Here is a 24470-nt window from a genome sequence, read left to right as displayed (position 1 = left end):
GGTAGGCAGGCCCATCTTCCAGCTACAAAGTTCAGCCTGTACCTCTAGTTCACCCACACCTCAACTTCAAACTCCATTTCAGTGTGGAGTGAGGCTGCAGTACAACTAGGCACTGCTATCACATAAGCCCAAAGATCACTGACAACCTTTTGGCTGGATTTATATAGATCAGACTCTATATAATTTCACATCTTAACACCTACAATTTTATATGAATTGAAATGTTACATCTTCAGCAATTTACAAAGAAGTTTAGCGTTAACCTACTTAAATCCAAATATCCTTGTACTCTGACTGCTTTTCTTTTGGTTCCCATCAGGTGCCCTTGTGCATGTAGTGCCATCTCATCTTATATCCCTATGTCATGAAATACAGATTTTCTGCATTATTGTAACAGAACCGTGGTAAAGATGATTTGAATGGTTGCTTTAAATCTTAAAAGCATGAGGCCTGGTTGTTTAAATAATATTCTATACTGTAAGTATAACGACCATCAAACCCAAGAGCTAATAACTAAAACTACAGTTTGCTACCTCTGATAAACATAGAGGACAATTAAATATTTTTTTTTCCCCAGAGAAATAGATTAAATTAATGGCGTATTTTAGGTTAAAAAATACATACTAGTGGCAGTCTGTCATTATTACCCTATGAATTTGTCTTATAGAAACATAGGATTTGATGTGAGTTGGGAAATTATACGAATCTGAGTCCTATTTTTCCCCTCCCCCAAATTAACCGGGGAAAAAAAAGGAAAAGGAAAACCTAAAGTTAAAGCTGTATTAATTAATTCTTTTCCTGACAGGATGGATTTTTAAAGACCAGAGACCAAGCAATTCGATCTTCTTGTTTGAAATACATTAACAATGAAAACAGTGGTAAAAGTATTAGTATTAGTAAATAGAATAGAAATCTAGATAGCTGTGGTAAAAAAAAAGTATTAAAATTTGAACCTTTAATATAGATATTACTCTGGTTGTAAGATTACAGGCACAAATGAGGATATGCATTCCAAATCCTGCAGTATCTGCCTTGCCTAATCTTTTATCATCAGCAGCAGGAGTTTTGACTGCAGGACTTTGTCTCATATTTATGGTGTCCAACAGAAGAAATTAATATCAATTTACATAATAATGGTTTACTGTAATAATAATTTATAGCTGAATCTTCATCATTGGGAATTTTAAAATTAATGGATTACATTGAATCATCTTCCACATCTGCCTTAATTTAACGTGAAATATGAAAATCTTGGAAAACTTCTTTTGGGACTTAAACCAAACTGGTAATATGTTTGACCCTTTCAGCAACTTTGGAACTACTTCTAGAGAGCAAAAAGAATACATAATTTGTGTGAGAGAATAACAAAACATTTTCCAAAAAAATTAAGAGAGGTATGCATTTGTGAATTTATTCTGGAGAATTTACTATTCACCTCTAAAACTGTTCATTAATAAATAAAGAAAAAAGCATATGACTAATACATCAATTCTGTTTTCCATATTGGGCTTACACAGCTCACTTTCTAATTAATTAAATATTTAATAACATAATCATATTTAAGCTTATTAATACGTCTTTTGAAAGCATGTGATTTCATTGAAGCACATACAATTAGCAAACTCAAATTTAAGGTAGTATTTTAGTGGAAATTGTAGTCAAAGAAGTTTGACTTTGCTCCTGACAGTTAGATTTATGTGCTGCCACTACATTGAGCTGACTCTGAGCTCACTCCCACTCCAGATCATACTGTACCTACCTTCCATTTAGTTGGTAAAGTCTAGCTTATTGTACTGATTTTAGCACTAATATGGTCACAAACAGATGCCCTTTGACTTACAAGTTATGTAGAAATAATTATTTTCTTTGAAAAAATCACCTTTGCGGTGTGCATGTTTCCATTGATCAGATACATGCAGTTATTCTTTTCCAGGATAAACATTTAAGTTTACTTAGTACATGAAAAAATCTTTATTTTAACATAGTTTCAATTAAATTTAAGGAGCTGACTAGTCTGTTGAAAAGCTAAGTTCTGTGGTCGAAGTCTCATCATGAGTTTTAATGGCATTCTTTGAATCTGATACATTACCAAAGCATGAAAACTCTTTTCCTCTCTTAAAAAAATTGCAGCAGACATTTAAAAACAATTTTATTCAATTGGGGGGTGGGGGTGGGATGTGGTTTGCTTTTCTTCCTTTAAACTCCTTCCCCTACTTCAAGGACTTTAAAACTTCAATTGCATGAAGTTACTTGAGCAAAATTGTTATATATCTCCTTCTGTCAGTAATTTCTTTAGATGTCAAAATATAATCAATATTTATTCTTTACTATAAATTCCAAAAACAACAGGGATATCATGTTTATTATTCTGGAAGCCATAAAAGGAAAAAAATTCCAAGAATATTAAGTAGAAACTGAAAATACAGCTTCCAGAAACACGATCAATGTGGGATTGTTAACATATATTAATTATTACAAATGTTTTTATTTGGATAAAACTTCATGTAGAATATTTACCTAGCTCACTGTTCTATTTAATAAGTCTCAGGTAAACGTACAAACAAGTATGATGCAACCCTGTCTGCTCAGTCGATTTAATGAGGTATGAAATATGTATAAATAGAAATCTTTTATCATAAGATTTATAAATAACCTATACATAATAGGCAAAAATATATCAAACCACATTTAAAGGTTTTAAAGTTTTTTAAGGAAGATTTGAAACAGATTTTTTTAATCTTGATTTATTTTCATTGCTAACTGCTTAAAAGCCTTAAGAAAGAACAAACCCCCCACTAAGATTCAACAATGCAAATTAATGTTCCTAATAATTATAACTGAATCTACATCCACATGTTTTGTTAATTATTATGTACAGTATTCAATTTGAAAAAGGGCTGTATTCCAACTGCAGTCAGTTATAAGATAATACTATAACTTTCAAAAAGCTTCTTACCTAAATTAAGTTTAAAAAACTGTTCAAATAATTTCCTAGTAGTAATTTCAAAGTAAAAAATCTGCTTCAACAGAAGGAGCATTTGTGAATTATGATCAAATTTACTAACTTTTTTTTCCAGCTTCTCTGCAGAAAAGTCAATAGCAATTTTTGCAAAAGAGGAAGAAAACTTTTTAATAGAAATATATTTAGCAAGGATGAGTAATGATTCTATTATTTTAGTTTTTAAGTCATACAAATTAGTATGAACTGTATGAATACATAGGATAGTGATGAACCCTAAACTGACTTCTGTTTATTGTTTGCCCTTATCAGAGTATTTTCTCTTTGTACAAATTGTAAATTTTAATCCTACCAATTACCCCTCTTTGCAGGTTGTCCCTGCCTATTTAAACAATGTATTTACTGAACAACAAATTTAAACTCACAAATACAAATAAAGATTTATTTTTATGTCTGAAATATCAAGTTTGTATATTTTATTAAAGGATTTTTTCTTGATGCGGAGATCTCTCTGCTTTATTTTCTACTGATAACATTAAAATGTCAATACTTAAGTAATTAAGTTTTAGATTCAGCAGCTAGATCTAATTGTTCTAATTGCCAAAACATATTTCTGCCTTTACTCTGCAAGGGCAGGGCTTTATTTGTTTCAGATCCTATATATGTTAATGGAGAAAGTAAAACATCTAAGTCCTATGAACCACTGAAAAACAGTAGATAAGTAAGATCGAATTCTTTTTATCAAATTATCAGCTGATAGGCTAATAATAGCAACCACCTAAAAGCTTTTTTTATGGTATTTGCTACTCCTGTTTGCTTAGATTTTAATCTAAAATTTTGTTACTGTGGTTTTAAAGAAACAGTGAAGTTTTATTCTTTAGCAGAATACTGAAGAGTTAATAAATCTATTTAAAAAGCTGTCATGAAATTCAGCTCCCTTTGAAGCCAAAGGGCATTTTACCACTGATTTCAGGACAGCAGGATCAGCCCACAGGAATTTTAAATCCAATTGTCTTCTAACTTTTACCATATGAATTTGGTAACAATTAGGTATGCTTACTCTTTGGACATATTTGATAATTAAAATATTTTTAATTACTTTTAGAAAATAAATCCAGCAAAAGGAGAAAAATATTTAGCTGGTACTTTGGCTAAAGTATACAGTATTCCCACTTCAGTTTTTTCCTTTGTATATTAAGGCACAAAACACCCCACCCTTGCTCTAAATAGATTTCACAAATACTTGTATTTATATCTATATTAGATAACTGAGCTTCCTTTGTATTACATTTAGCTGCATACTACGTAGCACTTGGGCTATTATGAGTCTAACTTCCAGACTATAATATAAGAAAACATCTTCCCTGAAAATGATTTTTCAAGTGGATGTTATTTATTTAGTATAAATATTCACTTAAAGAAAACCTGCCCACTGAAATTATCTGGTTGATGGCTGCAGCCCTATAGTGTTTTCCCTAAATGTTAATCTATTCTAATTTCTAATTTCCTTCAAGTCTGAATTCTAGATTAATAAGAGAACTGGTCTCTATATGTCAATCTTTCACAAAATGTAATAAATACAAACAAAGGCTATATAAAGCTCAACCTTTTTTTTTTTTTTTTCCCCAGACAAACGTAATTTCAGGCAGTACATTTAAAGACAGTAGGTATTTTGCCTAAGTTAACTATGGAGGTCAAAAGGGCTGTATGTAATTTCTCTTAATATTAAAAATATAGGGTTTATGATTATGTGAAAATAATGTTTGTGGTAGACAGTATGTTATCAAAGCAGCTTTGAAAGCTTATATAGTTACCTTTTCTGAATGTTCTGGCTAGTTCTGGTTCTCCCTCATCTGGAAGAAAAAGCTGGTTTCCAAGTTAAATTTGCAAATTATTGTTACAAATCCAATCACCAATATCTTTCCTTTAAAAACTTTAGTACTTTGCAATATTTTGATTATGTAGTTAAAGACATAAGCTGCTTGTCCTGGAGATTTTAATTTTTGTAGAACTGATCACAGCAGATCCCAAATGTCCAAGAAAAGAAACCCAAACAAAGCCACAGATAAAGGCTTTTTTTGGTGAATTGTTTTTTAATTCATTTGAAATACTTAATGTTGTTTGATGTATACTGCATTCCGAAACCTGCAGTTAAAAGTTTTAACTTTTTCTTTTTATTTACTCCTTTCAGAATTTAGCTCTAAAAGCCAGGTACTAGGAGAGGAAGCACGGGAGCATTATCAACCAGAGGTTCTACCGGGGCTGTATTATGCTAACCTGCACTCCTAGGAACAATTCTGTTCCACAGGAATGTTCCTATTGACTTCCCTCAGATTATTTTCATGAATATGCATGAATGTTCACTAAAGGTTGTAGGTTTTAGCCTCCAAATGGCTAGCAGAGATTCCTTACTTTTTCAGTAAAGAGCAGAGAGCATCTTTAGTTTTGATGTTTATAGAAGCTATTTTAACATGACAAAATAGTTTCAGGAATCGTTTATAAATTCTGGGGGCTAAATCTAAACTTCTTCAGCAAGCAGGGCAGTTTAGCCTCATATAAAAATGACTCTGAACCCAAGAAGCAGAGCATGGTGCAAAGACGAAGCAGTACACTCAGGAGCCCCCCGGCCCTGGGTGGTGGGTGCACACGGGTCCCTTGCAGGCTCAGGAGCTGGGGCACTAGCAAAAGCAGGGCTGAAAGTCGGCTTCTGATCCACAGACCTGCAGGTGTCAAACAGAGAGGGCAACGGAAAGGCATGAAAGGTTAGTCAGGATCAGGCCTTTGTGGTGCACACCCTTGCTAGTGTATAGCTGTGAAAAATTAGTAGTTTCATCTATTTTATCTGTGACCTTGATGCCTCTGGTCTATATGCTGCTAAGCCATAGGCTTCCCCTCACCCCCAGCAAACTGGAAAGGAATTTTCCCAGCAAATACAGAAAGGGTTGAACTTGGAGAGGAGAGAGAAAATTGGTGAAAACTCCTTTACTTTCTTAAAAAAAGGGAGTTAAATCAGGATGGTCTGGTAAAGACTAACCAAACCAAGCAGCAAAGCTTTCCACTGCTGGTTCTTTGAATTGCTGGAATTGAAGCAAATCTTTGAGAAGGTGCTGGGCAGGGAAGGGTTAACAAGGTTTTTGTTATGTAGAGACACTGATGGCTCCATTTGAGGTGACAAAGAAAATTATGGGACTGATCCAAGGTAATCGGGAGCACTTTCAGCAGAGCAAGAGCCTGAAATTTCACAAGGTGTAGGAGACTACACCCCGTGCCGTTTTGTAAAGCTGTTGCCAAAAATAAATCTTTGATAACATTTTCATTCAGAATTACCTTTCTTTGAGCCAAAACCTGTCTCACTAAATTAAACAGGACATCTAAAATTTCAGTCTTGATGTGTAACAAACTTTTAATTACACAAGGTGTGAAACTTATTTAAAATGTAATTCATAATTTGTCTTATTTTTAACGTCTGGAAAAAAAGCATTACTAATAAATAGAAATTAGTGCTGTTCAGGTGATTTTGAATATTCTTGCAATTGCAAACAATGCAAGTTCAAGTTCTGAGCCCATTACTAATTAATAAAGACAATTATTTAAACGAGAAAAAGTGCTTTTATACATGGAAGCTAACTACTAGAAGATATGAAAAGACTTAGTCTGCTTTAAAGGAGTCCCTGCCCCACAGGTATTATGACCCATGGACTTGCTGATTTTACCCTTTATTAGCACTTTCATGGTAGACCATTACATATTTGTGTTTCCCTAGACAAACCACCCTTCCTTTTAAAAGTCCCCACTTCCAAAGTGTTAACCAAACACCTTATTCTCAGATTTTATTTTTTAAAAGGTCTATAACTTAACTGGAATCTAATGGTCACAGTTTGGTCTGTTGCCAGTTGCAGGACTCTTTTGCGTAGCTGTCCCACTGACTGCAGTCTCAAGTATGTCATCTTTGCTGTGCTCTTCTGTCCTCAGCTGCCAAAAAGCCTATCGTGAAAGTGGCCAGGACAAAGGACCAGATGGGTAAGAGAGGAGTAAGAACCACCTTCTGAAAAGTTAAAACATTCTGCATTGAGCAGAAAATGTCCTTTTTATTACATTTTTTCCACTAAAGTCAACAGCCATTAACTAGTTTAAAAAAACCCACAACACAACCCCCAGTGCATGACTTCAGCAATATCCTCCTGGAGTCTGATCACAAAAGCCTCTTGGGGTCTGATCTGCTGAAATCCATGGAGGTCAGCAGCTGTTCTGTGATTAGCCCCCAGTATGTTAACTCTTTGCTACAGGTTTACAGCATGTGTCTTCCAGAAAAGTGACTGCAAAAAACTACCAATTCCTAGCACATGCATTGAGTTCCCTATCTATACATGCACTCTGTTAAAGAAAAGTTATGTGGTACACAGCACTGGCCCACGGCAGAAAACTCCCAAACATTTTAAAAGCAAAGATCTCCACATCTTGCTGACAAACTAAAGCCAAAGTTACTGATGTGAACATCTGCAGATGCAATGATTTTAGCAATTTCGCTCATGTATGCCATTAAGGATTTGTGTCCATTGCATGTACTTTTCTCACTCTAACTGTCAAACTACCTGTATGAGACACAGAGAGTGGAACTTCAGTCTGCCTGGTAAAGCATCATGACCTCTTACAACTGGAGCACAGAGATTTGCAATAAACATTATGAGAGGCAGTAAGATGTACCTTGATTTTCAGATCTCAGGGGCTAAAATGTGGGTAATAACCTGCTGGAAAAGTTACCGCTTAACTCTGTGAAATCACTCTCTGTGCTGAGAACCAGCATGCCATCTACACAGAGCCCCAGCCCAAAAGAGTGCTGTCTGTCTATTTGCGCTCTGCAGAAGAATCAGTTTTTCCCTGGTTATGATGAACTACAGATGTATGCAAAATCTTGTACAGTCATCTTTTTGACCATTACTACATTCAGACTTCTTTTTTTTAAACTTAGCTCAAACAGTTTTCTTTATACACACTCTTTCCTTCAAAAAAGCAAAAAACATTTTGCAGGTACATTACAATATATTTTCTCCAATTGTTTATGTTAGGAAACAGAAGATTTTACTAACACAATTTTTTCATATTATTTACCGTTTAGCCAGCATCTTGATACTAGTGTTTAAGGAAATGCTTAGCTGCTGAATTACACATAATTTAGGTATTTATTTACAAAAGCTGCACCACAGAACCTGCACTTTTCCCCTTTCTAGCACAATTCTGCAGGAGACAGCCCCTATGAGCCACCCAAAACTCCCAACAACTTCAGTGACTGGAGGTGTATTGCCCTTTGCATCTATGGGTAATGGAGGGAGGAGGGGAGACAGGGTGATGACACCTTGTCATTGAAGTTATAGAGAGAAGACTTCCTTACCTTCCCCACTGATTAAACTGTCCCCACTGATTAAACTGTCTCCCCATACAGTACCTGGTTTCCTCTCTTATAGCAAAACAGAACCTATCTGTTAAAATGGATTTGACAGGTATTTTTAGATAGCTTTTTTTCAAAAGCAATGTTAAGGTAAATGATTTAGTTGAGGTATATGTTTTAAATAGCTTCCTTACTTTTGTTACCAATATCACACTGAACTGCTAGAGAACAATTTTTACAAGTTCACTTGCATTTCACAGCTTGTAGTATCTGTTTGTCCGTGCACTTTGGTCATGTTGAATGGTGAAGCTGGACTAGCCAGTTTACTCCTCCACTTCCTTGAGTTCCCAGGCTCTACACAGCCCAGAGCAGCAAGCACTGAACAGCTAGAATGGCCTTCTGATACTATTTTTTACAAATCATGTAAACAGTTCTAACTAATCTTCATTATGAATGTAAAGGAACAAATCAGTTTTAAGCTAGATAGTCAGATCTATTTTTAAACATTTTGTTATTGTTTATCATTAACTATTTCACCCTGTTTGGTCTTAAGCAAATGTCGCTTTTGATACTGACAATGGCATGCTAGGACTACAACGTCATGTGGCGCTATGGATTTTAATGCACATATTGGAAATGTTGCAAACCAGGCTTGTAAACTCAAAAAGAAAAAAAAGTTCTTCTTTGACAGAGACTATGTCAAGTGAGCTCAACACCAAAATACTGTTCAGTTTGAAAGAAAACCATGTCCCTTACTGCAGTTAGAAGATACATGGTGAGGCTGTGTTACTCTAACTAGGATAAAAGGGGAGGAAGACTTTGCTTCCTCTTTTCTGTCAGTTTAAGTCTTGAATGACTCCAGTGAAGTGACTGCGGTTATTTAGACTTCCTATTACTGTAACTGAAGGTGGCTTACTGATACATCTCATGGATAGTTTAATTGACAGACATGTCTTCTACTATTCAGTTCAAAGTTTCTGTACCTCTTCTGTAGCCAAAAATATATTAATTGGGAACAAAACACCTCCAAATTTGTCAAAGTCCCAGAAAGTAATGAATAGATATAGCAGTAATTCCCTATGCCCTTCCACAGTGCATTGATAACTATCTCCTTCGCAGCTCCCCAAATAGATACAGAAGAACTTACAATGGATGGGATCTCCTGAGTTGATGAGTAAAGCCCTCCTTTTCTGGACAACCTCATTATATAAACCCTTTCATTAATTAATCAAAATCCATAGCTAATTTGCTTGCCTGTTTCTACTGTTCCTGTAAGAAAGCTGTTCCAGAACTCTACACCTGTGTGGGGTAAAGCCCTTCCCTAATTTTGAGTTTATTAGGGTCACAAATTGGAAGTACAGATTAGGACAATTCAATAACATCTCCAAAATAAAGCAGTGCCCACCTGTCTTAGGACACTATTAATGGGCAACAAAGTAGAATTGTGTTGTGAAGAATGACTGCAGAAATGCCCCTTGCTCCAGCATGTATTTCCTACTTCGATGTTTTCCAAGTCACATTGAAGCCATCTACCTGGAGTCCTGCCTAGATCAACAATGCAGTTTCTCCTGTCGTCAGTGAGAATTCCCATCATGTACCAGGGCCTCTATACAGTCCTTTAGTTTTAATACTGCCAGTATGGCGCAGTCAGTATACCGCTGGAAGGATGAGTACACTTCTCCTTGCCTGGTATGTGTTGAAACTCTCTTCTTACTGTAGAACGGTCATGTTTGGGAATGGCATTCAAGATGGGAAAAAAACCTCAATGTCTATACTGTAGATGACATGTGGGTACCACTGCAGAGTTAATCTCAGAAGAGCAGGAGGAAATCTGGTATTGAACAAACTGAACAAATGTATTGGGGTGCTCCAAAATGACAGGTATCATGGAAACTTTCTCCAAATAATAACAACTCTCTATCACATAGTCAGTAATGCTCTGTTCTTATCCAATTCCTTAGATAAATCCAGTCCTCACAGTGGAAATTCAAAGGTACTGGTATAAACACCAGGACGAAAAAAGGAAAGAAAAAAATCCTGGTGTGGCCTTGCACTATATTGTTTTCTGCACACAGAAAAGTAGTATGGCTCTTTGAAGTGCTGGCAGGAAATATATAAGCCTCAATTCATTTCAATCATTAGATAAATTCATCTATCTCTTGCCATGTGCACCAGAATATACAAACCTTTCTGACATACATCAGTGACATCAGTGACTAAAACAAGTCATACCATTCAGAAATCAGATATTTAATGGCCGCTAATCCCATCATAATAATTACAAAATAATGTAACGATGAGCCAGAGTAAACAAAATATATGAACAAAAATGGCAAGGAAAAATGCAATTAGAGTCTTGGGTTTGCTCCAACTCCCTTTTGCTTCAGTGGGAGTTCTGATAGACTATTACCCCTATGTAATTAGAGATTTAGGCTTAATCCAGCTCCCATTTGTTTCAGGGGAATTGGGATAGGCCCCTATGCCCTAATTTTCTGCTGTCTTGCCCCTTGTATACTCAGTTCTGCATAAGCAAAGTGGACCTGTTTTACCATGCTGGTACTCTGTGTCATATTAGGGAATCATGTTTCAAGACTCAGATAAGAAAAGTACGTGCAAAACAGAGCATCTACACCTGTTCTGCACTCACTTTGCATGGGCCTAATTATTAGATGAAGCAGTGAAAAATTAGGACTTTTTCTTATTCAGGGTACTAGACTGAAATGTTTGTGGGGTTTTTTTTTCCTGTTACCATGAAAAACCCAGTTCCTGGTTCTTTAACAAACTGTACGAAATGCTCCCAAGAAGATCTTCAGGAAGGTTGTTTCACTTAACAAATTAACTAGACAGAACAACTGATGGACACAATCCTTCAGTTCTGCTCACCAGACAGCTACCAGTAGCCTGTAAAACATTTACTAGGGGTGCAATTTCCAAACCTGGGATCAGAAATCTAAAGATTTGTATTTCTAAGCATGAGGCAAAAATTTCAAAAAACCCCAAACTATCAAAACCAGTCTTGGCCCTATTTTGCGTTCCCTTAAAAAGCAAAGATAGCTTCTCTCACAGTGTTGTAATTCTGATTTTTTTTTTTGAGGATGAGAGAAAATAGAGTCAGTTTTGTGCAAGAATATGGACATTATTGACTTGATAAATTAAAATATCTTTAATGTTAGCAATTATTACTGACCCTGACGTTGTCATAAGCACTCTGTGGCCAGCGTTCTGTACACTAAGAACTTGTTAAATGTCTGCAAACTAGCACAAACACACTTCCCTTGCACACACACTACTGCACAGAGGTATACTGGCTCTCCAGATCAGGCAAAAACAGGTTAACCATGTCGACATGAATGCATGCATACATACTTTATGAACAAGCACAGGTCCTGATGAGTACATGTCATATGAACTGAAGTATATGCATCTTTTCATCACAGCTAAACGGATATATTTATGCCTTATACTGACATGGAAAAACCTTTACAATGGATTGTATGTGTGTCCAAACAGACACACATAAAAATACATACAAAAATATGTATCAACTATGTGACATAAACACATACAAATATTAATAAGGTTAAGTGCACATGTGCAGACACACAGAAAGAACACATGCACAGTTACACTCAGACAAGATACATATTATGTAGGCATTTGCACCCTGTGTACACATTCTCATATTACTGTCTGTCTCCCCACATCAGCCTGGAATTTTATTTGAGCTTGAACCATCTTTTTTTCCCCCTTTTTTTTTTCTTGCAGAGAGAGACTGTGTACACATAATGTTTCAAAGACACCAATTACAATAAATGCAGGCACACTTTAGTGTGTACATACCACCACTTACATATATTCCAGAGAGATGTCCCTATTTTTCAGAAAAAAAAAAAAAATAGCTATTTTCCCCATCAAGCTCTTTTTCTTTACGAACTCCTTCTGTCCTTCAGCACTAAGTGGGATGAGAGAAGCAAAAATACCAGCTATTAAATAATAACTGCTTAGCTTACATTTATAAAGATCTTTTACCCCCACTTTACTACCTCAAGTTTTATTCCAAAGTATGGCTTTCCACCTGCAGCCTTGTCATGAATGATCTGACTTGAAAATCAAAGCATGGAAGAGCAGAAATAATGGATCCCTTGGTTAGCACGCACAAATCTGAGCTGAAGGAAGTGTGCTGATGCCTTTCCTGTTGCTACTGATATGGTGCCATACATACATATATCCCAGTACAGACAAAAATATAAATAAAATCTGTTGCTGAAAAGCTAATTTTTAAAATAGACTAATCCAAAACATACCTTAGGGGATATGAGGAAAAGGGAGAGACAGAGTGGGGATGCTTGAGCAGTACAAGGGTTTTCTGCAGAAGACAGCCAGGGGTTGCTGTTTGGTTCCACATATTCCTTTCCATTTTATTTTATCAACCTTTTCAACCTGTTCTCATTGACATTTCACTGGTAGACCTCCTCTGAAAGGACTTGCAGAAGAAACCTGTCCTGAGGAATCTGCAGAAAAAGACAGTACCTGAATAGCAAAATTAACTGAGAGCTGATGTAGTCATTTGAGAGCAGAGGCATCCTGGGAGTCAGCGTGGAGGTGAGGAGAATGAAAGGAGAAGAGAAAGCAAGGGAAACACCTTAGAGAAGCTAAGTTAAATCACCTAGACAGCAAGAATTATGGTGAAGACGAAGGTTAACAATGCCCTTTCTCCTCACACTAGTACAAAGGCTAAGGTAGTAGCCAACATATTTTTATCCTCAAGACACTGGAGCATTTATTGAAGGTCTCCTATGGAAAGACTTTGTAATAGAAGACTGATGCCACTGGCATGGTTATGAGCATTGCTGTCTTTCTTATAATTACTAACCAACACTAAAACTGCCATTGGTGCTAAGGGACAACCACATTTAGTCTCACTGTGGTAGGGTTGTACAGTCTCTCAACTGTTTGCTGCTACCCCAAAAGCAATCAGAAGGATAAGCCCAGCCAGAGAAAGAACTTGGCAGGTGTAGTTATGGCACTCAGTTTTGTATTATAATAATAAGTATTAACTCATGGGTCACCATGCATTATTAGTAAAGCCATATCGTATAACTGTATGATGGTTTCTCATTTGTTAAACGGGGGAAAAAAGCTTTAGGTTTTTGTCGGAGGGTTTTTTTTCCTTGGTTTTTTTTTCATTTAAATAGGATTATTCCTTAATTAATCTTGGTAAAATGTTTGGGGAACTCCAAGCTGGCAGCAGTATATAAGTAATAAGAACCAGGCAGTAGGCACTCTATTATTAAAAAATAAATGCATGCACACATTTCACTGCCTAGCTTACAGTTTATACTAGACAGCCTGTGTATGGGCTGGTACTTTGAGCTGTAAGTCAGTATCATCACTCAATATTGATGTATACTGTCCTCTCAGGAGGGTAAGTCAAGTTTCTTCTAGCTCCCTTTACCATCAGTTATTAAAACCTGGTGCTTAAAGGAAATTACTTGTGAAAACAGACAAGTTTTAGGGATGCCGATGATAAATCAACACTTTAATTGAATGTGTATATATTAAAAAATATTCACACATATGTAAATAAAAGAAAAAACTTAATGGATCACAGTGGCTGTCAATGAACAATGTTGGTGGTAGGTTTTTATTTTTAATATAGCTTTTAAACATTCACCTTTACCAGCAGGATGCACTGGTGAGATGTACTGTCTGATACGCCCTTGGCCAGAATTACCCTTATACACATTGTGCAGTTCACACACATTATGCAGTGTGCTATAAGCTGATTATTTCCTTGGCTGTGGCCCACCCTCTAAGCCTGGGAATTTCAGTGTAGAAGGAATTCCTGTACGTATGTCATTTGTAAAGCACTGCGAGATCCTTTGGGCTGAATATGCACTGTTAGCTGTACGCAAGAGATATAAATAATAGATGTGCTATATTTTTGTAACATTCAATTGGTTAAAAAGTGCTAGTCTCGGAGATGGACTTTAGGCTTCTTGAGCTGTAAAATAATTGCACACATGTATGTGTATGGAAGTGCATGTAGCAACTGTCCCATAGCATGAGTTTGCTGTCTCAACCCCCCCACAAAATTTCCAGGTAAAATTATAAAATTATACAGAAGATGTATGGTGGATTGGACTGTAAAGCATAATTCTCACAATGCTTGGTTTCGGGAGTCTTTGAGATCATCTGAAAAAAACGGGGAGAAGTTTGCTGCAGGATGTTGTGCTCAGGAAGGGTTCAACACAATCCTGCTGAATCACTGAGGAAGCAAAGAGCTTTTCAGTCTTGGTCACGGCATTTAAAAAACAGACTAGAACTAAGCAAGTCAAGAAATCACATTTCTGTTAAAACTGAAATCTTTCTAAGGTCCCTAAATTGTAGTTATGCATTTTTGATGCTTCTTGAAGATATGTACATGCTCCTAATTTCAACCTTATTATCTTAGCAGTTAGGAAATTTGCATCAACATCTTCCTGTCTGGGTAATTTAATTCCCCTTTTTAAAATAAATTCAAATTAGCAACAATAAAAGAAAATACAAAAACATTGTTGAACTCAAGTAGTTACCATAAACAACCCCCCCAAAACCAATCAGGCACTGTGCAAAGTTATTGTTTTGTTGAGGAAAGAAATCCTGAGAAAGGGCCAGCCCCTGTTCTCACAAAAACCTATACTGTAATTTCCATTGACTTGAAGAAGAATGGGGCCAGAATGAGAGGGACGTTTGATAACAGGGCTAGGTGTACTAATGCATGCCATGCAGGAAGAAGAGCTGGGACAAAAGGCAGAGTATTTCAGGCCAGCAACACCGTTACCAGAGTTGCTGGGAATGCTTAAATCAGTCTCATCACTGAACGCTTGGGGAAAAAAAAAGGAAAAAAAAAGTTAAATCGAATCGTGACAAGCTTAAAGGTACATGGCTGCCTCAAAACACAGATTCCTTAACAATTTCATTAATAATTTTTTAATAAATTTTTTCACTCTTTCCATTCTCTCTGACTTTCAGGTCATCATTCCTCTTCTGCATCGCAGTACAGGTCACCAGTCCTCAATGAACAAGGTTCATTTTCTAGTACTTGTTAGTTTTCATTTTTTAATTAGCATCTACTAGAAAAGCCTTATTTTGATTTTGGATAGCAAATCATTCCAAGGAAAGCTGAAATCCAAAAATATAAACAAAAGCATTGTATGTATCAGGAAGAAGTCCTATGAAATACCTCTACCCATCTTCAGCTGTTTTATTTCTAAACAAAATCTAAAACTAGAAACAACTTCATTCATTTGCCCCTTTTAACTATCATTTCCGTGGCAAGACAGATGCAACTGACAGACAAACAAATTATTTGAGAGGTACCTATTGTGGAATGTGCATTTTGCTCTATCTTCATTTAACTGGTCTTGAATGTGAATGGTTTCAAAATTCTCCATACTTTTTAACTGTATAAAATAGAAAAGTAAAATCTGCTAACATCATAAATTGCTTTTGGAATATTTTGATAAATGGACAGTCAAAGCAAAGTCATTTTAATGCTGATGTACCATCAAGTTATAATAGAAGCATATCGGTTTGACTGTGCTAGGGTAGTCATTGCATACTTGAGAACCAGAAGAAATTTTAGTAAAATATGAAATTATTTTAGTAATACGAGTGCTTTAGGAACTGGATTTTAATTATAAAATTGTAAAAAAAACCACAAATGTGTCAGCAAACTATATTAATAAAGCAGAAAAGGAATATATGAAGGGCTCCATGTCTATACATGATGGGATCTGTTGTCCAGTCACTCCTGAGCTGAGGCCTAAATGGTACAAATAATCTTGCAAAAAAAGAAACTGGAAGTAGCTATGCCAGCTAAGCTACCAATCTGAAATCAGTGCAGGCACATATGGACCACTAGTTGCAAGCACTATTCATACATCCTGCAGGAAATTAATCTGTCAGCCTCAATTCATGTCCCATGTCCCCGTCACAAAAATATACCCTTAAAAATGACCTTCCTTGTTGGGAGTTTCGGCAAAGACATAAAAGGAAGAAGAAGCCACAGAAAATCAACCTCCTTTGAGCCTCTAAAGCATTTCACAGAGGAGCAGCATGGGAGAACTGATATTCCTGATGGCCCATGAGAAGGGAATGATGCAGGAATGGACCTTTATAAATGTTACCACTGCAGCAGGTGACAGATCATGAGCTATGAACTGTCCTGGATCTACCTGCACACCTTATGAGGTCAGCGGAGGTGTTTAATGACTGCCAATAACTGTTTTTTCAAATACATGCCAGAATCCCTAATGCACATGCATAACTGCCTATAGAAGTGAATTTTGTTTCAAAGCTCAAATCACAATCAATTTTTTTAAATATATCCAAGTACAAGAATTTGAAATTTTGTTTAGGAAAATAAGCCAGCTGCAAATTTTAGATTGGGACCAAACCATACATAGATTTGCGGGTTTTTTTCAAATTGTGTTGCAACTCTGTGGTTACATTTCTGCTGCTCAGGGAACTGGTGCAGTCTGTACATCTAGACAGACCTCTTCCAATAAGGAATATCAGAAGTTCTGAAGGTTAAATATTTGTAAGTGGAGTCATGTAATTTGCATTGTTAGCTGGCAAGATACTTCCCGCAATGCATTTATAAGATTTATCTTTTTTTTTTTTTCAAAATGTCAATGAGCAGACATATTTTTCAGAAATTATTGAATGAGTAATTGCCAACATATTTCTGCCCATGAGATTGCTCACAAGCTATTCACTAAAATGACTGCTTTGTGTATTTTAGGAATTCACCACTCATAGATTAGTATTTATAAGGGGTTGTTGGTCACCCAAATCACCTGACATCATTTTTTTACCCTTGGTTGGTAAATTTACAACCCATCAAATGCTTTCCTAAGAGCTGCACGCAGACTTCCAGTTCAGGAATTCATATGGATACAGAAATGCATCATTGCATGTGACAGTTTTTCTGCAGAATATCACTCTAATGAATGTTTGTGGAAAGTGAAGGAATTGCCTCAATTACCATCAAAACAAATAGTTACATTCAAACAAAAGTTTACATTTTTTTTAACAGTCATCAGTCTTTATGTACTAACCTCCATTGACAGAATACATTTCAAGATTTTACAGATGAATAGAACATTTGTTAAAACTACTCTGAAATTCTTGGTTTAGAACATCGTAATTCCAGCACTGTATATGCATGACTCCTTCTTTCCACAGAAGCCCCGCATATACAACACAGGGTAAGAAATAGTCATGGATATTACTTAATGCCATTTGGATTGTACTGGACTTTGGTACCATCTGCCCTGTGTATGCTCCCCTTCTAAGGATCTGCTTGTAAATCCTAAAACATTGCAAACTCAGTGCCATAACTTCTAACTTTCCCACGGGTTTCCCATTGATTTAAGCATATTGTGGCATCCACATTAGTGGACGATCTTTAGAAAAAATACAGTGCAGCTTTCTGAATAATTTCAAAACAACAAAATCCAGTTAGCTTTGCTAACTTGTTGAAATAAGCAGACTAGATCCATAAGCTAAGCAAACAGCATTTGGCCTACTTCACCCAACCAGCAACCTATCGGAATGCCCCAGAACAGCAAAAGTACCAAAGACATTTTATTTACTCATCCAACATAGCTCTAGGAATAGATACACCAGTTTGAGAATGTAAGCACAACCTTAATGGACTACCATGAATCTGCATGGCACTGTACCGTCACTAATTTGCCCCAAGACATACCAGCATCGGATTAAAATCTTTTGACATACATTTTTATCTATATATTTATAAAATATTATTAACAAGAAATTTAAAGTCTTCTCAGTTAACTAAATAATCAGCAAAAGGAAGCCACTTCTCCCTGGCTAACAGCACACCTCCTAGACCACTGCTGACAAATGCTCTGACTCAGTAACCAGAAGCCCTATCAGCACACCTGACCAAATTCAACCAGGGCTTAAATCAGGCTACAGAGGACATTTCAGAAAGATGTGCCTTGGAAGACTATACTAACACAAAAAAATCACGATTGCCTTCTGCTGAAGAGCCTACAGTGGATCAAAAGAATCTGAATGCCCAAATCAAGAAAAACATGTTGACCAGGAGCATCATTTCAGTAGGGTCTGTACTATGCGGTTTCCAAGGATCGTGGTAGCAAACTATGAGTTACAGAAAAATACCTAAGGAGGTAGTAAGTGATTTATTCTCTGTCTTCAATACCTTGGGGCTTTAGAAAAGGTTTTTATAATAGATAATATCCTTTACAGTGGCACTAAGAGTTTCTGGCAACAGTGGCACAGGGACTACAGTGAAAGTGGCACAGGAATAAAACCAGAAATGTCTTTCTGTCCTTAGATGTCATTCTCCCAGTGCACATCCTCACTCCCTACTACACTACAAAAGATGCTGACACTTACTAATTAGATCAAATAATATTTATAGAATCCCTTCCCCGATTCTTGGGGAGGTAGAAATTCAAACACAACCAAATACAACCACAACAGCAAATTATTAAACAGCTGAAAACAGTAAGCCCTTCCAGCATTAATCAGAATAAAATCCCAGGTTTGACAGAGAAGACAGAGGGATTGACAGAGAGAGGGAATCATGGCCCTTACAAAAAGGATTAACCCTCTCATCTTGTTGCTGTGGCAAAGGCTCAGTCACCTGCAAGATTGCTGGCTACACCACCATCAAATGGTGCCAGGGACACTACCGCTGGCACCTCTTCTCCAGTTTCTAGAAGATCCCTGGCATGGCCCAGGCCGGGGCCAAACAGCACTCTCCCAAATGCTCCTGGGTGTGGGCTAGGAGTGACCACGAGCCAGGGACTGTTCCCAATAGACATTTCGTATATGACTGGCCTGTTTTGAAGTTCAAGACAGCTTAATGGTATGGATGTTGGCTATTTTGTGCCAGTTGACCTCAATGCCAGAGAATGGTCCAGGATGCATTTAATTTACTAGTGTGGACACAGCCAGTGATGTAAGCCTTCAAGATACATGGTGCCAGCTCTGAGATATCTCTCAGTGAGCTGCCAGATCCCTTTTCTTTAAGGATTTTAAAGCTATGTGCCCAGGATTTGAGAGGCATACAGGGAGATATGCACATACTCTGTGGCAACTTTAATCTCCTAGATGGCTCTTGAAAATAACTGCATTCTAGTAGCGTCTTTCTCTGCTGATATGATAACATCAACCAGAACATCAGCACAGCTCCCAGACTACAAACGTTTCGTGGCTCAGCACCAGGAACATCCCATACCACAGGTGCTACCAGTAATGACAGCAATATAGCTCTAAGGAAGATGGGAACAGGGTGGTGAAAAGAGAGTTTCCGAAAATAGGTTTTCCATGCCCTTGTTGGTGGCCAGAAGTACTCCAAGTTTTAGTTTCCCACCATTAGTCTAGCAGGCTTCCCACTCCCCAATAAACCCCTGCTGATGACAAGAGCTTTTGTCCCTAGAAGGCCCAACAAAACTGAGGTGGTTGGGGGCCACTGCTGAGTGACTTCAGGTTCTCTGTCTCTGCAGCACTGACAAACCCAGGGAAAGAAGATGTAGAAATGCAAACAGGATCTGGGTGACCTATGTGCCACTGCAATTTACTAATCACCACTAAGTCAAAATGCCAGCCGACCCAAGTAGGAAGTTGGAAGGCAAAAGAATCACTAATAAACAGTATATACAGCTAAGATACAAATTCCATCCATCAAAGTGAAAGACCATCCAGACAAGACAAGAGGAAGTATTTTCCAAGGCTGAAATATCTCTGATTTTACCCAAGAAAAGAACTTCTGTAAGGGCAAGTACATGTGAAAGTATTGAAAATCACAAGCAAGGAAAAAGCTTACCCTGGCCACAGGGACAGGCAGTCATAACCAAGTAGGTCTACAGTTTCTGAACTCCTCAGTTATTAGGAAAACAAGACATTGGATTTACTCTTACATGACAAATATATGACCAAATAACTATGCCCATATTTAGGCACCTTAATTTAATGTTTCCAAGAGATAGATAGAGGGATATGTACTATGCTTTATCACTAATTAAGCTGGTTTACACATTCACACCCAGATGAATTCCTGCTCCTTATGGTTTGTACTTTGTAATTGTATTTGCTAGAAGAAGGAAGTGGAGGAGAATGCAACAATTCATGCTGAAAAGGCAGCTAAGTCTCTGCAAGTAACCACGTTCATCAAAAGAGCAGACATTTGTGCTGCTGTACTGGAGGGCAAAGAAACAAAGAAAGAAGGGTTATACATGAACAGCTACCAAAAGTATGGCCTTCATTCCCCTACAGAGAGAAGTTCTTCAAATTCTACAGCTCCGCACCTGTTTTCACTAACATCACATTCCTCTGGTCACAGTTGCCCCAACCTTGCAAGAAGTTAAAAGTAAAGGACCAGAAAGGTAATCAGTGTCTGCAGATAAGGGGCCTCTGGTATCCACCTCATCTCCTGCCCAAGATTAGCTCTGCAGTCCACAATACCCTCAAAGGTGGAGAACGTGATGTGTAGCAAGGGAAGGGAAGGTTTGCCAGCTGGTGGCATGCGCAACAGCTGCTCAAATCTGTCACCAAGACATGAGTTTGGAGGGGTGGCTGGCCATCCCCTTGGTCACAGGATGAATGTGGCCCACATCCACAAATGCTAGGCAGCATAAAGACCTCTTTATTATAAAGGTTTAGCCATAATGCACTATACATATTTATGCTAAAGCAAAGATGGTAGCAGCTGAGTTAGTCCTAACCAGACTAGAGTTTTCCTTAATATTCAACTACTGATGACCCCACTTTGGGCTTTTGTGCAAACAGTGCAGCCCGCTGAAATCCGTTTGAGAATATCCTTGTGATGCTGCTACTTTTTTCAAGGTGGGCAAGACTCTGCAGTGAGATCCAAGTGATTACTGGATATATACTCAACAAGAAGCAGGGGACCAGGAAGGAAACCTGCAAGCCAAAGCAGCAAGTATGACTGCTGAATCAAGCAGAGAATGACTAGGGAATGAGCTAAGGCCTGATAAAGATGGGAACTGGACAAACTCCATGACAGACACCACAGTGTCATGCAGAACAGAGCCTGGCACGCAGCTAGTATGATTTCCATTACCTAGCATCCAAGAACACATCTGATCTAACAAATTAGAAAAGCCTGTGCTAGCAGTTTTAAAAAGGAGCTGGAAAGGAAAAACAATGAGCTCATGCCTTCTGACCTTGCTTGTTTTTAGCCTGGTTTCCTATGGCAACAAGGCTTGTGATCATGCTGTGTGTGTGCATGTGTATGTGTGCATCCATGTGCATGTAAAAGACAGAAGGTGACCATCAGGGTTTTCAATAACTGTTGCGTGCATTGCTAGTTTGGTCAGACCTGGCACTCAGATACAGTTCTCGATGATAATTAAGATCCAATGAGTTTTGTGGAAGAAGGTGGCCACCAGAACTACAGAGACCTGTAAGTTTCCCAGGTTGGAGGGAAAGGTAACACAGTGAGCACATCTTATTAGGCACCAGAGAATCCACATAGGGGAGAGCAGTTATGAATATCCCAGCTGCAGGAGAAGCATCCATCAGAACTTGCAGCAAAGCATGAAACAACCCTAGGAAATCAGCTTTGTCAGTTCTGGTGCTATGGTATGTAAGACATTCAGGTGCTGTCCCCTTCCCTATTTTTCCTGGTGAAAGTTAACAGGGGCATTCCCATTGCTGGTCTTCAGGAAACTGATCCTGATTGACAGCAAGAAGACAAGAACTTTTAACTTTTTAAATATTTTTTTTAGGACTTGTTTTGCAAGGCAAATGAGAATCAAAGATTTGCTGACCACCTTCTTCAACAAAGGGCCAAGAAACATCATAGGCAGCTTAGCTGGGTCCTCTCAAAATAGCTGAGGAAAACTAAGTGTTGACTGAGGTCTGCCAGATAAAAAAGGACCATGAATTCTGGTCAGTGTGGTTTGGGAAGACCCACCAAAACCTTTCTACCTATCTTTGTACATCACCTTCTGACACAGCAGGCTGCCTTCCTTCTTCTCAGTAATTTTTAACAACAGGGAGGGAGCAAACGACTGTTCCAGACAGGAACCTTCAGGAATGATCAGCAACCAGGCCATTCAGATGGGATCACCAAGCTACACTCATAAGAGAAGTGAAGAAAGTGGAGTAAGTCAGTGTATACCAGTCTACACAATTCAGTAACAGCTGCCTAGGTTCAGTCTGCCCAAAACTGTGTCTGCTTGTTGAAGCCTCCATTTTGCTGAAACATTTCACATAGATACTACATACCATTTGAAAACCAGACATCTGGCCAGGCTTATACTGAAAAGCTGGTGGAGCCAGAAGAGGACCTGGAAGTCCTGCTTATTAGCTGTATTTGAATCACAGAACCTAGCAATCCATTTGGGCTACTCACATTTACAGGACACAGGAGTGAAGCCATTACAAAGTAGTTTGAAGAAGGAACAATGGCCAATATTGCTGTCACCCCTTTTAGTGGAGACAGTCATCTGTAGTATACAGTTCTACACATGAGCAAATTCACTCTCTCCTGTAAAAGCCAAAATTGCTATTTGTCATTGCTATGTACAGTCAAATACCTATCATGTTTGATTGCAAAGAGACCACCCTCACTGCCTGATGAAATCGTATCTCTACACATTGGCAGATCCACTTGGGATCCTCTGATCCAGAAGTCACTCCAGAGTCATCTGAAAAGAATCTTTTTTGTTTGATTCCAAGTCAAATGTGAAATGTTAAAATCTTCCCTACCAATGTCAACAGGCAATATATGAGTAGTATATCTAAGGGCAGAATTTGACCCTCATCGTTTTCCTTAATTTTCACTACTGTAAAAAAAGTATTGTTTAAAAACTTAATTGCCATTTACCAGGTAGATATATTTGTCACAGTTGCAAACATGGCTTCTAAAACATATATTTTTTTGGCCTCCTGATTTACCATTGACTATGTCCTCAGATCCCTTTTCTCTCATTGCACAGGCTTCTGACTACATTATAAATATTGCCCAAGTTGTGAAATACTCTTTTTATGCACCTCTGTCCTTCTGCTTTTACACCATACCCCTCAACTCTAAAACTGATACTGATCCTATTAAATTCAGTAGGAGCAGTATCAAGAACCAGGCATGTAGCTTTTTCTTAGCTGGTTTTTAATTTCTGGTTGCAGTTTGGAAGGGATGGGGTGAACGGGAAAAAAAGCCTAACAAACCAAAACAAAATTCTTAGTGAAAACACACAGCAACTGTAACAACTTAGATATATAAAATAAAAAGCTGTTAATCTAATAGCATCTTTAGTAAGCCTTTTGAACCCCACACACAAATTTTAAAGACTGATGCCTGGTTTTGCACATTTTTCAACCAGGTATTATCATATGGGAAGATTTCTAGATGCTAGAATAATACCTATAGATTTAACTAAATCAGGACCAAATGTTTCAACAATCACAATGATTATATTTGATTATCAAGTATTTGAGTCATCTTTATCTTATGGTACCAAATTAAGCAGTTTCATTTATGCATTACATGTCCCAAACAATCCAGCCAATTTCACAAAATAGACTGTCATATTTCTTGATGATCCTGGCAGGCATATGTAATTAAAAATAAAACTTAGTATCTGTAGCCCTTCCCTGTCTTCTTCTCCATCCAAATATCTGCAGGTCCCATGCCTGCAAACACATACTTGTTTGAGGAGCCCAGCAGGGCTCAGACTACTCACAAAATTAGGCTTACTCATACGTACAGAAGTGTTTATAACCTCAAACCTGAATCCCCAAGCTTGCAAGAAGGACTATCCCAAACAGTGACTGCTCAAAACAAGAAAACTTCAGTATAGAGTATTTAGTGCAGAGGATAAATCCTCATTTGAAAGACAAGATACTTGAAAGACAAGGAAAATGCTAGTAATATACATAGAAATAGAGGATTAGAATCATACAGAAATTAAAATCTGCTTCATATCTGCCCAGAAAGAAATATTAAGTAAAATATCAAATAAAAAGCAATGACCAGGATGGTCAACAGTAAGTGACAAGTAAATAAATTGTTAATCGGTAATTTAAATGGAAAAAAAAAAATATCTCCAGCCTTTA

The 24470-nt window shown here is 37.5% G+C and overlaps 1 long non-coding RNA gene across 1 annotated transcript in view; it reads right to left on the bottom strand.

Moving 5' to 3' along the window:
• Positions 1-12655: 12655 nt before the first annotated feature.
• The window catches only part of LOC114013425 (uncharacterized), a 42458-nt gene continuing 30643 nt past the window's right edge, over positions 12656-24470 (bottom strand). Inside the window, exon 3 of the long non-coding RNA XR_003556381.2 lies at positions 12656-12856. This is a non-coding gene — a long non-coding RNA (uncharacterized LOC114013425). The remainder of the gene's footprint in view (positions 12857-24470) is intronic.

The sequence above is a fragment of the Falco peregrinus genome, chromosome 1 (genome assembly GCF_023634155.1).
Source record: "Falco peregrinus isolate bFalPer1 chromosome 1, bFalPer1.pri, whole genome shotgun sequence".
NCBI classification, from domain to species: domain Eukaryota; kingdom Metazoa; phylum Chordata; class Aves; order Falconiformes; family Falconidae; genus Falco; species Falco peregrinus.
This window is presented reverse-complemented; position numbering and strand designations above follow the sequence as displayed.